Below are 12,814 nucleotides of genomic sequence, written 5' to 3' on the forward strand. Positions count from 1 at the left end.
TTGCTCTCCTACCTGAGGTTTAAGTTAGTGACAGCACCTCAAAGATAGATCACCTTTTCATATCTAGTGAGCGCACATGAATTGGCCAATTTGTGTGCTAAGTACCTAAGAATTCATAAGTATAATGTATTTGTGAGTAATGTAGTCTAAAGGGAACCTGAACGACCTTTCCTACCAGTCTCCTTTGCAGCTCGGTTCCTGGTCGCTTCCCCTCATCCGCTGACAATGACTGACAGGTCTCTCCCTATATACACACGCTGAGAGAGACATATCATTCCAGAGGAGCGGGCGGGAGGAGCTGCAGGGACCAACCTTTTCCACTAGTCACTCATGAATCCTGGTCCCCGGCTGACTTTTAGGGTAGGGTCACAGGACCATTCTACATCTGAGAAAAACAGTCCTATTATTCTGATTCAGACTTTGATCATTTTCTCCACTCTCTCAGTCCCTGAAAATTGAAGCACACTCAGATGTCATCTGAGTGCGATCTGATTTTTTTCATGGACCTGTACTCGAATGAAAATTGGACATATCTCAGATTTTTTCAGTGGACTACTCAGTCTGGGGAAAAAATTGAACATGTGCACAGCCCCATAGAATATCATACGCACGAGAGCAATCAGTGAAAACCACAGATAGAACTCGTCCAAGAAAATCATTTGTGTGCAAGAGCCCTTATATTAGGTTTTTCTCTGAAATGCTGCAGTGTTTCAGAGTCACAATGTAGTTTTTGTTTCAAATACTTTTCCTTCATGTTTTTTTCACGATATTCGTTTTAATGAGAGCATTTGCCCCAAATGTGATGGAATTTATTATCATTTCCTTCCCTTTTCCATCTACTTTTTTCAGAGAATTCAATCTCGCCTTCTTAGAAGCAGCAGCCGGCCGGGTTTCTGCTTTTAAATATTTTCACTGATTTATGAAATAGAAAAAAGTCCAGGTAATGTGAGCAATCAGCCCCCACTAAGCCCCAGTGGCCTAATGGATAAGGCACTGGCCTCCTAAGCCAGGGATTGTGGGTTCCAGTCCCATCTGGGGTGCTTCATAAACTTTCTCTCCAACATTTTTTCCTTCCCACATTTCTTTATGGTCTCCATTACGTTATGGGTAATATTTGTATTAAATAAAAGTAACTTTCCTGAATTTTTCCAGTGATTGTGCTTTATCTACTATAAATTCAGGTATTGCTGATTGTATTATCGACTCTTCTACAAAGAGTTAATATCGTGGTAGAAAATGTAAGGCGAGAAGGTCCAGCGGTTTTATAGTTGTCATCCGCTACTGGAAAATCCCTTTCAATGCTCCCAGTATACAGAATAAAAGAAGAAGAAGATGTAAATCCCAAACAAGCACAACTTCTTCTCTCCGAGCGCCGTGTTACCTGGGGATCTGGTTACTTTGCTTGTCAAGTGAACGCTGCAGCCCATCAGCAGATCAGGTAGATTATCTTTGCTTTCCCATCTGCAGATTACTATGGATCGTCTCCAGAACTGGGAAAAATCCAAAATGATTACAGACAAAATAATCTAGTTTTTTGATTTCATCACCGATTTCCAATTCAGGCCTCAATTTTCCCCTTTGCAACAAAAGAAAGAATTCTGATAAAGCCCCCTATATAAAGCCCCTGTAATACTGATTATAGCCATGCTATTATTTTGAAAATCTGGGTTTACATTTTAGAGAAATGCACTGTTTCATTGTTATGCAAATGAGCCACAAGTGCAGTGGGCGGGGCCTGCACTTACACTGCTGCTGCTCTTCCCTATTCTCTACCATGGGGAATGATGGCACTGGATCTCGGGAGGAAGAGGCAGGTTACTGAATAAATAGTGACCTGCCAATCACTGTAACAAGACTGGCAGCGGGAGTGTAAGTAGTATATTATTCTTAGGAGTAATGTCAATTTGATTGCAGTAACTCAGCCCAATCATGAAAGATAAAACTTCCTCCGGAAAGGACAGTGAATCTGGATCGGTCCTTACAATTCAGAGGTTCATATACAACAGTCATAAGTAACAGTTAGAGATAATACAATAATTAAGGCAAAAAAACTGACGACCCAGCTCGTAAGAGCTTAAAATCTACAATGATATAGGGTAAGAACCCCTGATTCCAGCAATGTATCACTTACTGTGCAGCTTTTGCAATTTCAATAAAATCAGGGTTTTATCAGCAGATTATCACAATAGCACATGTAGTTCTCCTGCTCTGTATAACCACACCCAAACTGCTGATGGGCAGCTTTCTGCCTATGCAGTGTACACAAAAGCTGTCAATCAGTGGTGTGGGCAGAGTTATACAAAGCTCAGCATTCAGAGCACTGCTAAATCTGCAGCAGATAAAACAGGGATTTTATCAAAACTACAGCAAGCAGCCCAGCAAGTGAAACGTTGTTGAATCAGGATCTCTGTCCCTACATTATGATGCTCTCAGATAACAGCAAATACCTGGTGACAGATTCCATTTAAAATTAGCCGCAGGCCAAGTTCCAGCCCCTTCCTGAATTGAGCGCTAATGGTTTCCTCTGTGGAAGGGAGGACATTGGCGTCTAAATGATGTAAAAATCATGTGCTCCAGCCTAGATGATCATCCTGTTTCCAGAAAGCATGTACATGTGCAGTGTATCATTTAGCAGTTGTGATTTATGGCTGTTTTTAAAATCATTAAAGATGACCTATCACCGGGTCAAAAGTTTTCAGTTTTCGCCCCTTGTTTTATTCCTGCTGCTCCTCTCATTATTCCTTTATTTTAATCTGTCATACAATTCCAGAGATCTGGGATCTTTACGTTTAGTACAAATTTTTCTGTTCTTTGGCAAAGGGGTGTGGCTCACAGGATTCTCTGTGGGCGTGTCTTTAGGCTGCTCTGCATTATTACCCTGCGAGCAACGCCCCCTTGATAAAAGACATAAAAAATTATCACTAAATAAAAATGCCCATATCTCAGGAACTGGATGGTGAATTTCAAAGAGCAAAAAGTGGTAAACTCAGGGGAACAGTGGGAATAAAATAGGGGCAAAAACTGGTCAGTTCTGACCTTGGGACGAGTCCTCGTGAAGGCGTTTCTCTGTACAGTAAAGTGCAGTATTTGGTCTGTTCTAAATACAATAAAAAGGTCTTATAACAAATTGTGGTTATTTCTACCCTGACTTCTCCAGTCTTGTATCACTGTCAATATGCTGCTAGAACTTTCTATATTTCCACTAGGAAAATTAATGTTAAGGCTATGTGCCCACGATGCAGAAATGCTCAGGATTTTTCCTGAGCGTTTCTGCATCTCCCTGGCAGAAAAAAACGCATGCGGATTGTACATGCGGATTGTACATGCGGATTGTACATGCGGATTGTACATGCGGATTGTACATGCGGATTGTACATGCGGATTGTACATGCGGATTGTACATGCGGATTGTACATGCGGATTGTATATGCGTTTTTCCTGCCAGGGACATGCGGATGTGAAGCGTTCTTCACTTGTATTTCCACATGCGGGTTGACAAGCGCTTTCCAAGCAATTTTAGCATCACTTGGAAAGTGCTTGACAACTTGGTCACACTATATAAATCCATGCAAACGGCATGGATTTATATACTGTGACCGAAAGAATGGTAAAAAAATAAAAAAATATATATATACTTACCCTCTAATGGCCCCCGGTGTCTTGCTTCACTCCGTTCTCCCTTGCCGGCAGCGGTAGACTAAAGGACCTGCCGACTTCAGCGTCGCGTGACCCGTCACATGACTATGACGTCAGCGCAGGTCCTTCAGTCCATCGCGAGCTGCCAGCATGCGAGGAGGAGCGCAGCGCGGGCCGCCAGAAGGTAAGTATATATTTATTTTTTATTTTATTCTTTTTTTTTACAGTTTTCTATGGTACCCAGGTCCGGAGGAGAGTCTCCTCTCCTCTACACCCGGGTACCATCCGCACATTAGAAAGCATGGAATGCGCATCTACATATACAGTGATGCATAATCCATGCAATCTAATGCAAGTCAATGGCGGCGAAAACGCAGCGCTTCCACAAAATAATTGGTACTGCTGCGTTTTTTTCCGCAATGATAATCCGCAGTGGAAACTTCTGCAGCATGTGCACAGCACATGCGGATTATCATTGGGGAACATGGCAGACCTTCTACCAAGCGTTTGTTAAGCATTTCTGCAGCGTTTTTGCCGCTGCGGAAATGCTTAAAAATATACCAAATATGTGTATGTGTTTTTTTATTATTATTTTATTTTGAATGGCGTGAAAGGGGGGTGATTTAAACTTTTATATATTTTTTATTCTTTTAATATTTTTAAAAACATTTTTTTTTACTTTTTGCATACTTCTATAGTCTCCATAAGATACTAGAAGCAGCAACTGTCCGATCGTCTCTGCTACATAGAGGTGATGAACAGATCACCTCTATGTAGCAGAAATGCTCCTGTGCTTATGAGCACCAACCACTAGGTGGCGCTCATAGCGATCAGTACATGACAACCTCTGGGGTCTGCTGCAGACCCAGGGTTGTCATGCCCACCCATCAGTGACCCGTGATCACGTGAAGGAGTCACCGATGGGCGGGGTAAGTAACGCACTTCCAGCGCGGCGCTGTTAAATGCCGCTGTCAGAGTTTGACAGCGGCATTTAACATTTTAACAGCTGTGGTGGATCGCGATTCCACCCGCGGCTGTTGCGGGCACATGTCAGCTGTAAAAATCAGCTGACATGTGCCTGGTTCAGTGTGGGCTCACCACCGGAGCCTGCGCTGAACGGGGGGTGACAGTCTGGGGCATACTATTATGCCCCAGGCTGTAAAGGGGTTAAGGATATAAGCATTCAAAGTTTGAAAATGACAAATTTCTCAAACTTTTCAGCAAACTTTAGATATTTTCACAAAAAAAGCTAAAAACATATTGACTTAAATTTACTGCTAACATAAAGGACAATATGTCACAAATAAACGCTATTATATGTTGTAGCGTTCCAGAATTATTAACACAAAGAGTGACACTTGTCAGATTGAAAAAAATGAGCTTGGTCGTTAATCTCAAAAGTGGCTCTGTCACTAAGGGGTTAAAGATCAATAATAAAAATAAATTATGCTACATTTCCATTCATGATAAACACTAATCAGCTTGTAGCTGACTGGTTTGGAAACAGTTAATTCACAGCATTCAGCAGCAGTCAGGATGGCCGAGCGGTCTAAGGCGCTGCGTTCAGGTCGCAGTCTCCTCTGGAGGCGTGGGTTCGAATCCCACTTCTGACATCAGTTCTTTTCCTTCCTGACATTGTACAGCTTCTCTCCTGTTATTGATTAGTACATGTTAGAACACATAATAACACTGAAATCTTATATAGAATTTATATGGTAACGCAGCATTGAGCCACGGACCTTCAGCTCTTCTCCCTAAGCTTCTTTTAACTAATTTCAGCCTACAATGATTTCTTAAAGGGACATCTAAGGAATCGAGAATTAAACAAACATTTATTTGTGAGACAACACCTTTAACCCAATCCCTGCCATTGATATGGTATATCGTAATGAGAATATGATGAAGCCTAATCCTATATCATACTGTGATCCGACCCCATATCGTATCGACAATCAGTGACGACCTGTCTGATCACATTCCTTACTTTACAGCGCAGTTATGTGAGCACTAACACCTGTATATACGGGAATATAGATATACAGCGTTTTACTACATTACTGCAAACAAAATAAACCAATCCTGGTGTGGTATTAAAAGAATAAAGGAATATCAGCTAAAAAACATTTCCACTGATTTATGAAATGTGAAAAAAGTCCAGGTAATGTGAGCAGTCAGCCCCCACTAAGCCCCAGTGGCCTAATGGATAAGGCACTGGCCTCCTAAGCCAGGGATTGTGGGTTTGAGTCCCATCTGGGGTGCTTCATAAGCTTTTTCTCCAACATTTTTTATCTTCCTACATTTCTTTATTGTCTCCATTATGTTAAGGGTAATGTTTGCACTAAGAGCAACTTTCTTGAATTTTACCAGTGATTGTCCTTTATCTACTATAAATTCAGGTATTGCTGATTGTATTATCGACTCTTCTACAAAGAGTTAATATCTTGGAAGAAAATGTAAGGCGGGAAGGTCCAGCGGTTTGGAGCTACGTTCACACATCATGTTTTTTTCAACGTTTTTTGATGCATTTCTTTATGCAAATTTTCAGTTGCGTTTTACAGTACCAGCAAAGTCTATGAGATTCCAGAAATCTCATGCTCATATCATGTTTTTTTTATCAGGATTTTGTGCCTTGGTTGGGTTTTTTGCAAAATATAGCATGTCACTTCTTTCAGTGTTTTTTTCAACAATTTTTCACCCATTGGAAATAATGGGTGATGAAAAAAATGCTGAAAAAACGCACCAAAAACGCAGGTGTCAGGGTTTTCAGTGTTTTTTCAGCATTTTTTGTGTCAAAACCAGAATGAGACTTTTTTTCACTGAACTTTATGTACATGCATAAAAGAGACAAAAGGACAGTTAAAAAACGCACCAAAAAAAAAGCAAAAAAGCAAGAAAAATCCCGAACAAACCTCCTGGCAAGAGATCAGGTTTTGCTGCAGAATAAAAAGGCAGCAAAAAACGCAATGTGTGAACATACCCTCAAAGGGTTTGTCCACTACTGGAAAATCCCTTTTCAATGCTCTCGGTATACAGAATAAAAGAAGTAAAAACTGTAAATCCCAAACAAGCCCAACTTCTTCTCTCCGAGCGCCGTGTTACCTGGGGATCTGGTTACTTTGCTTGTCAAGTGAACGCTGCAGCCCATCAGCAGATCAGATAGATTATCTTTGCTTTCCCATCTGCAGATTACTATGGATCTTCTCCAGAACTGGGAAAAATCCAAAATGATTCCAGCCAAAATAATCTAGTTTATTGGTTTCATCACAGATTCCAATTCAGGCCTCAATCTTCCCCTTTGCAACAAAAGAAAGAATTCTGATGGGTGAAGATTTCATCCTGTTTCCATTCGCACCCAGAGTAAGACATGTGAGTGAGACATTGGCCCCATTAGTGCTGACATTTTGCTTGTCATAAATTTACACATCGGAAAATCACTGGAAGGAATAGCAAAAGCAGATTTATTGCCAAACAGCATCTTAATGTTACCTGGATCCCTGCAAATAATTACACTGAAATCTGGAATATTGCTCTTAAAGGGAACCTCTCATCAGGTTTTACACCCCAAACTAATGACATTTTTATAAAGTCCCTGTAATGCTGATCACAGAAATACCATTATTTTGAAAATCTAGGTTTACATTTTAGAGAAATGTACTGTTTAATTGTTATGCAAATGAGCATCAAGTGCAGTGGGCGGGGCCTGCACTTACACTGCTGCCTCTCTTCAGAGACAGTGGACAGTGAAGCTGGACCACTGAGCAACAGTCCAGGTCTTTTTCTCCTTGGCCCAGGTAAAACGCTTCTGGCGTTGTCTATTGGTCATGAGTGGCTTGACACAAGGAATGTGGCACCTGTAGCCCATGTCCTGGATACGTTTGTGTGTGGTGGCTCTTGAAGCAATGACTCCAGCAGCAGTCCACTCCTTGTGAACCTCCCCCAAATTTTTGAATGGTCTTTTCTAAACAATCATTTCAAGGCTGCGGTTATCCCGGTTGTTTGTGCACCTTTTTCTACCACACTTTTTCCTTACACTCAACTTTCCATTAATATGCTTGAATACAGCCCTCTGTGAACAGCCAGCTTCTTTAGCAATGACCTTTTGCGGCTTACCCTCCTTGTGGGGTGTGTCAATGACTGCCTTCTGGACATCTGTCAAGTCAGCAATCTTCCCCATGATTGTGGAGCCTACTGAAATAGACTAAGGGACTTTTTTTTAAACACCTAGGAAGCCTTTGTTGGTATTATTTGTTAATTATTCTCATTTGCTGAGATAATGACTTTTGTGTTTTCATTGGCTGTAAGCCATAATCATCAACATTAACAGAAATAAACACTTGAAATAGATCACTCTGTTTGCAATGACTCTATATAATACACGAGTTTCACTTTTTCTATTAAAGAACTGAAATAAATTAACTTTTTGATGATATTCTAATTTTGTGAGAAGCACCTGTACATACTGTAATAGGTCAATTAGGTATTGTCCATCCCTGGCTTTTGGCGCACTGAAATGGTTGCTAGTGGTATACTGGGATTGGGCAGAGTGTCAGATTTCAAAACTGTAAAAAAATCTGTTGAGGGATGAAGACATCAGCGAATTCTGTATCATAGCTGGCTGCTGCTTGTTTGTTGGTTTTATAGAATTTAAAGTGAATCAGTCAGCAGTTTTTTTTTATCTTAGAGTAACATGATGTAATAATAATATTCTTTTATATAACGCCAACATATTCCAGAGCACTTTACAATTCAGAGGTTCATATACAACAGTTATAAGCAACAGTTAAAGATAATACAATAATTAACCACTTCGCGCCAGAGCCTGTTTTTGCCTTCGTGACCGGGCCAATTTTTTCAATTCTGACCACTGTCACTTTATGAAGTAATTACTCTGAAACGCTTCAATGGATTCCCCTGATTCTGAGACTGTTTTTTCGTGACATATTGTACTTCATGATAGTGGTAAAATTTATTTGATATCACTTGCGTTTATTTGTGAAAAAATCAGAAATTTGGCAAAAATTTTGAAAATTTTGCAATTTTCAAACTTTGAATTTTCATGCCCTTAAATCAGAGAGATATGTCACACAAAATAGTTAAAAATAACATTTCCCACATGTCTACTTTACAGCAGCACAATTTTGGAACCAAAAGTTTTTTTTGTTGGGAAGCTATAAGGGTTAAAAGTTGACCAGCAATTTCTCATTTTTCCAACAAAATTTACAAAACATTTTTTTAGGGACCACATCATATTTGAAGTCACTTTGAGAGGTCTTTATGACAGAAAATACCCAAAAGTGAACCATTCTAAAAACTGCACCCCTCAAGGTGCTCAAAACCACATTCAAGAACTTTATTAACCCTTCAGGTGCTTCACAGGAATTTTTGGAATGTGGAAGAAAAAAATTAACATTTAACTTTTTTCACAAAAATGTTACTTTAGACCCAATTTTTTTTATTTTTGCAGGGGTAACAGGAAAAAATGGACCCCAAATTTTTTTGTGCAATTTCTTATGAGCGCGTTGATACCCCATATGTGAGGGAAAACCACTGTTTGGGCGCACGGCAAGGTTCGGAAGGGAAGGAGCGCCATTAGACTTTTTGAATGTAAAATTTGTTTGAATAATTAGCAGACGCCATGTTGCGTTTGGAGAGCTCATGATGTGCCTAAACAGTGGAAACCCCCCACAAGTGAGACTATTTTGGAAACTAGACCCCTTAGGGAACTTATCTAGATGTGTGGTGAGCACCTTGAACCTCAAGGTGCTTCACAGAAGTTTATAATATTGAGCTGTAAAAATAAAATTTTCACATTTTTACCACAAAAATGTTTTTCATCCCCTAATTTTGCATTATCATAAGGGTAATAGGATAAATTGCACCATGAAGTTTGTTGTGCAATTTCTCCTGAACACGCTGATACCCCATATGTGGAGGCAAACCACTGTTTGGGCGCACGGCAGGGTTTGGAAGGGAAGGAGCGCCATTTGACTTTTTGAATGTAAAATTTGCTTGAATAATTAGCGGACGCCATGCTGCATTTGGGGAGCCCCTGATGTGCCTAAACAGTGGAAACCCCCCACAAGTGACACCATTTTGGAAACTAGACCCCTTGGGGAACTTATCTAGATGTGTGGTGAGCATATTGGGAGATATAATAAACAAATCAGTAGCAGGTGAAGAATTGGTTTTATTTATTTTTTACGTCGTTCCTTTTGCGGTATAAGTGATGAGATTACTTTATTCTTCGGGTCGGTGTGCTAACAGCGATACCAGATTTATATCGGGTTTTTATGACTGACAGCTGTCACACACTAAAAGACACTATTTTTTGCAAAATCTAGTTTTTGCATCGCCATATTTTGAGAGCTATAATTTTTCCATATTTCGGCCAACAGAGTCATGTGACAGCTTGTTTTTTGCGGGACGAGTTGACATTTTTATTGGTACCATTTTTGGGTACGTGACATTTTTTGATCGCTTTCTATTCCGTTTTTTGGGAGGTAAACTTAACAAAAACCAAAGACAATTCAGGAATTGTTTTTTGGGGTTTTTTTTATGCCGTTCTGCGTGTGGTAAAAGTGATAAGGCAGCATTATTCTTCGTGTCAGTACGCTTAGATGATCATCCTGTTTCCAGAAAGCATGTACATGTGCAGTGTATCATTTAGCAGTTGTGATTTATGGCTGTTTTTAAAACCATTAAAGATGACCTATCACCGGGTCAAAAGTTTCCAGTTTTCGCCCCTTGTTTTATTCCCGCTGCTCCCCTCATTATTCCTTTTTTTTGAACCTGTCATACAATTCCAGAGATCTGGGATCTTTATGTTAGTGAAAATTTTTCTGTTCTTTGCCAAAGGGGTGTGGCTCACAGGATTCTCTGTGGGCGTGTCTTTAGGCTGCTATGCATTATTACCCTGCGAGCAACGCCCCCTTGGTAAAAGACATAAAAAAATTATCGCTAAATAAAAATGCCCATATCTCAGGTACTGGATGGGGAATTTCAAAGAGCAAAAAGTGGTAAACTCAGGAGAACAGTGGGAATAAAATAGGGGCAAAAACTGTTCAGTTCTGACCTTGGGACGGGTCCTCTTGAAGGCGTTTCTCTGTACAGTAAAGTGCAGTATTTGGTCTGTTCTATTTACAATAAAAAGGTCTTATAACAAATTGTGGGTATTTCTACCCTGACTTCTCCACTCTTGTATTATTGTCAATATGCTGCTAGAATTTTTCTATTTTTCCACTAGGAAAATTAATTTTTAGAACTGCCGGTGATATAACAATATAATTTTCTTTTATTGAAACTTTTTTAGACCTCAGTTTACACTGTTGAAGTTTACAGCTCATCACCAGCTGAAATAGCTCAGTTGGGAGAGTGTTAGACTGAAAATCTAAAGGTCCTTGGTTCAATCGCGGGTTTCGGCATATGGAGAGGTATTTTTTTAAAGAATGCTTTTACATTTTCCTCTGCGTTTATTTTTTCCAGGACTCCACAATTCACAGATCATAAAGACACTTAATATCATAATTTTAAAAATGGCAATCATGGTTCACATGATGCGTTTCCAATGCATTTTTTGCTGTAAACGTAAAAAATATTGTAAAAGCACATCAGTTATACTGCGGTGTCATTTTTGTTTGGGAATGCATTGTGTGAACAAATTCTTAGGGTGAATCCAGTGATGTTTTTCCAAAATATAGGCCCCTCAAAGTCACTTCAAAACTGACTAGGTCTGTAAAAAATAGAACTTGGAAATTTTCTTAAATTTTCTTAAAAAGAAAATTAAATCTTGCTGCTAAATTTTAACCTTTCTAACATCTTAACAAAATAAAAGGAGGTTTGGGAAATGATGCTGACATAAAGTAGACAAATAGGAAATGTTATTTATTAACTTGTTTGGTTGTCTGACTTGTTGGTTTTAGGATATAAGCAGTCAAAGTAAAAAAATTGGTAACATTTAAAAATTTTCAGCAAACTTTAGATACTTTCACAAGAAAAACTAAAAACATATTGACCTCAATTTGCTGTTAATATAAAGTACAATGTGTCACGGAAAAACACTTTCAGAATCACGGGGATATGTTAAGCATTCCAGAGTTGTTACCACATAAAGTGACACGTGTCAGTTTTAAAAAATGTGGCTTTGGTCGCTAAGCTCAAAATTGGCTCCGTCACTAAGGAATTAAAAATGAATATTGAAATAAAATAAATCATGATATATTTCCTTTCATCACAAGTAATGCTCATCTTTCTGCTGCTTAGCTTAGAAAGAGTTAATTTACTCAAACCAGCAGAAGTCAGGATAGCTGAGTTGTCTAAGGCGCTGCATTCACTTCACAGTCTCCTCTGGAGGCGTGGGTTTGACTCCTGCTTCTGACATCAATATTTTTTTCAAGAAATTGTACAGCTTCTCTCCTGTTATTGATTAGTTGTGGGTCCTCTATTGGCGGCAATCTCAAAATCGATCACTAAAAGTAGAATATTTTGAGAGGTATAGTTTTTAGTGATGAGCGAGCACTAAAATGCTCGGGTACTTGTTGCTCGGGTAGAGCAAATTGGAATACTCGGGTGCTCGACCCGAGCAACGAGCCGAATGTCAGTCTATGGGAAACTCGAGCATTTTTCAGGCGGCTCCCCCTGGCGGTCTGCATAGAGCCTAAAAATTGCCCAAATCGATGGGAAGAGTGCTCAAATGACATGGGAACAGCATGGGGAAGACCCCTGGAAGCATTTCTGACTCCCAGGTCACTGCTGTTAACAATGTTGTCAGAGTATTACGCCACTTTTACGGACTCAATAAAACATACAAAAACAAAACCAAAATGGATTTTCCTGGTAAATATGTTAAGAAACATACTTTCCAGGGTAATGACTTGTATAGAAGGCAAAATAAATAACCAAAACCAAAAATACTCCTCCACACCTTGGGCTATGTTAAACACGTTGCGTTTTTGATGTGTTTTTGCACTTTTGCATTGTTTTCAACCAAGACAAATGCATTCACCAGGAAATGTAATTTTAACATTTTACAACCTTATCTGGCCATGTGGTGTGTGACACATCATCAGACACATGCATACAGTGCTGAAAAGACATGGGAACAGCATGGGGAAGACCTCTGGAAGCATCTCTGACTTCCAGGTCACTGCCTAAAAGTGTGCCTATCATAAGTGATCCTTGG

The 12,814-nt window shown here is 39.6% G+C and overlaps 4 non-coding genes across 4 annotated transcripts; all 4 read left to right on the forward strand.

Annotated features, from left to right (window-relative positions):
• The first annotated feature begins 967 nt into the window (after positions 1–967).
• On the forward strand, positions 968–1,040 carry TRNAR-CCU (transfer RNA arginine (anticodon CCU)). The gene has a single exon. It is a non-coding gene; the product is annotated as a tRNA-Arg (tRNA).
• Positions 1,041–5,166: 4,126 nt separating this feature from the next.
• On the forward strand, positions 5,167–5,249 carry TRNAL-CAG (transfer RNA leucine (anticodon CAG)). Its single transcript has one exon. It is a non-coding gene; the product is annotated as a tRNA-Leu (tRNA).
• Positions 5,250–5,821: 572 nt separating this feature from the next.
• TRNAR-CCU (transfer RNA arginine (anticodon CCU)) lies at positions 5,822–5,894 on the forward strand. Its single transcript has one exon. It is a non-coding gene; the product is annotated as a tRNA-Arg (tRNA).
• Positions 5,895–10,984: 5,090 nt separating this feature from the next.
• Positions 10,985–11,057, forward strand: TRNAF-GAA (transfer RNA phenylalanine (anticodon GAA)). The gene has a single exon. It is a non-coding gene; the product is annotated as a tRNA-Phe (tRNA).
• The last annotated feature ends 1,757 nt before the right edge of the window (positions 11,058–12,814 follow it).

The sequence above is a fragment of the Phyllobates terribilis genome, unplaced genomic scaffold (assembly GCF_046119375.1).
Source record: "Phyllobates terribilis strain yellow unplaced genomic scaffold, ASM4611937v1 Scaffold_65__1_contigs__length_7625178, whole genome shotgun sequence".
In the NCBI taxonomy this organism is placed as follows: domain Eukaryota; kingdom Metazoa; phylum Chordata; class Amphibia; order Anura; family Dendrobatidae; genus Phyllobates; species Phyllobates terribilis.